The sequence below is a fragment of the Palaemon carinicauda genome, chromosome 6 (genome assembly GCF_036898095.1).
Source record: "Palaemon carinicauda isolate YSFRI2023 chromosome 6, ASM3689809v2, whole genome shotgun sequence".
NCBI lineage: Eukaryota > Metazoa > Arthropoda > Malacostraca > Decapoda > Palaemonidae > Palaemon > Palaemon carinicauda.
This window is the reverse complement of record NC_090730.1, coordinates 180804340-180806839: the sequence shown is the minus strand read 5'-3', so window position 1 is coordinate 180806839 and position 2500 is coordinate 180804340. Positions and strand designations below refer to the sequence as shown.

The window sequence follows — 2500 nt, the reverse complement described above, 5'->3', positions numbered from 1 at the left end:
AACCTAGTATGGATGTCCTAGACTAGTACAGCTTTGCTTATCACGGTGATACATAAACACCTTCAACACACTAAGCTATCCCCATTTAGAGAAGGTACTCCTAAGGTTTACTATATAAATAAAAGATATTTTAAAAAATACATGTACCTGTTCACCAATCTAAACTAATAAAAAAAAAAATACGAATAAAATCGAACATACTTTCAATCAGCAACTGTGGTCAAAACATAATTTTAGATATTCCATTTAGAAAAGATTATCACACTACCAAACACCTTTTAAGGCAGTGGCGTTGTTAAGCAGGTGGTATAGATACATGTAGAACGACAACTTAATTCATAAAATTATGAGAATCAGAACTTACCTGATTACCGCTTGGTGTGTATACGTTTGTGAAAACAGCAAATTCCAAAGACGAAACAGGACACTTATGTGCTCAATGTATATTTTGGTATGATTATACAGTAACATCACCTTCAGATAATATGTGGAGTTTATCCCCGGTAACCACCACCCTTAACTTGGATGATTTAATCGTAAGTAAGTCTTAGATAGGAAACAATGAAATTTATCTACATGCCTAATAATCACAGTTCAAAAGATTAAAATATTTATCAAAATATTCACCAAAAACACAAATGGAAAATATATGTCTAAAAGAATATTCAAAGCTATTATCCTGAAGTGGGAGAACTTGGTGTCAGCAGCCAAGGATCTGCACTTAAGGTGACATTAAATTCCAGCAAAGAGGAGCATTTGACTATCAAGGAATTCAGTGTATTTTTCAACTCACTTTTTACTGCAAAAGATGGCGTTGGTGTTGACGCAGTGTTAGCTTGAAAGTTCACATATATTGGATCTGCATTAACATAGTAAGAAACTAACATCTAATATAGATTAAAGGACCTGTTGAGTCTATATAAGTTACTATAACTAACGAAAGGGTGTGGAAAGTGGCAAAAGACAGACAATAATGAAGCTAACATACATTACTTAAACAAACTCTAACGGGAAATACTCAAGACCCAGGATGATTTATTTCTCTATTAGTAGTAATTTTACAACATCATCCACATTAACAACAACAAATCAATGAACGAGCTGGTGTTATTAAGCATTCGAAAAAAAAAAAATAATGAAATAACAAAGATTTATGAGAAACAATAGAGGGGGAAAATATTCCACGCACCAGCATGAGGATAAGTGGGTCGTAAGGTACGCGGTTAGGTATCTCCAGAGTAGAGCTATCGAGTGAATTGTGGCTCAACTTTCAATAAACCTTTGATACTTTGGGGTTAGGGAGATTCGAGAAGGTTAACTTTGCCAGTAAATCATCAGGTTTAGCCTTTATACTAAAAGATTTTCTGTTCCCTCTTGTCCCATGTGGGCATTAATCTTGAAGCAAAAAGGAAGCTTAAAATAGCCTTTCTCTACAGGATTTTTTGTTCTCAAGGAATTATTCGTAACCTTATTAGCATCATTCGATATATATATATATATATATATATATATATATATATATATATATATATATATATATATATATATATATAAATATATATAATGGAAGCTTTAACAATTAAGCGTGTTTATCCATGAAAAAGCTCTTGATTTTGTCAAAACCTCAGCAGTAATGAGAGTCCTGGATGTAATCTGGAACCTGACACTATAAACTATCAGTCATTGTAGATTGTGATTAACCTAAAATGATAATATAACAAAAATTTTAGAGAAAACCTCTCCTTCAATGCAACAGGGAATTGAAAGCTTCATGGAGAGAGGGGAGATGGAAAAAGAAAACTCTCAGCTGTGTCAGTCTTGTTTTCCTATTGCAACCCAGTGAGGCACAAACCAGGATCACATTCGTTGACCTCACAAAAAGCTGACCCTTTGTTATTTTCCAAATGATTGGCAGAACTCATCGACATGCAAGGACGCTTGAAATCAGTTTTTTCTCCCCAGAGTTGCATGAATATATTTCCTGTTTTTCCATATTGGGTATTTTATTATTATCATTACATGCGAAGCTTCAACCCTACAGGTCATGTAGTTCAGTGAGGAAAGGGAATATGGGAAATACATAGAATAGTATGCGTAAATGTACCCTCAAGCAAGAGAACTCTAACCCAACAGAGTGGAGGACCATGGTGCAGTGGCTATGACACTGCCAAATACTAGAGAACAGTATTTTGATTTGGGAATGTCCTTCTCCAAGAAGAGCTGCTTAGCTTAGAAAGTTAAACTAAAACAATATCGTAATGTAATATTCTTTTATATTATGTTTTAGATATATAATTTCAGTTATGAGTCGTTTTTAGATAGGATGAGATTTATGCAAGCTATTAGATAGCTGATAATTCCAGCTATTTGGGTTCGACAGCACGGATGAGAGTGTTTACCTACACACTGATCCTTGTATTTCAATTGATTTTGAAGTCCATCTGTATGCTTTTCTTGGTATTTTTTCATTATGAAACATACAGTTTTAATGGTTACTGAC

At 33.8% G+C, this 2500-nt stretch overlaps 1 long non-coding RNA gene across 3 annotated transcripts in view; it reads right to left on the bottom strand.

Moving 5' to 3' along the window:
* The window catches only part of LOC137642846 (uncharacterized), a 96268-nt gene that overhangs the window by 36745 nt on the left and 57023 nt on the right, over positions 1-2500 (bottom strand). Inside the window, exon 1 of one of the 3 annotated variants that reach the window (XR_011044896.1) lies at positions 365-388. The exons of the other annotated variants lie outside the window; for them this stretch is intronic. This is a non-coding gene — a long non-coding RNA (uncharacterized lncRNA). Of the gene's footprint in view, positions 1-364; positions 389-2500 lie in introns of those variants that run through there. 3 annotated transcript variants of the gene reach the window in all.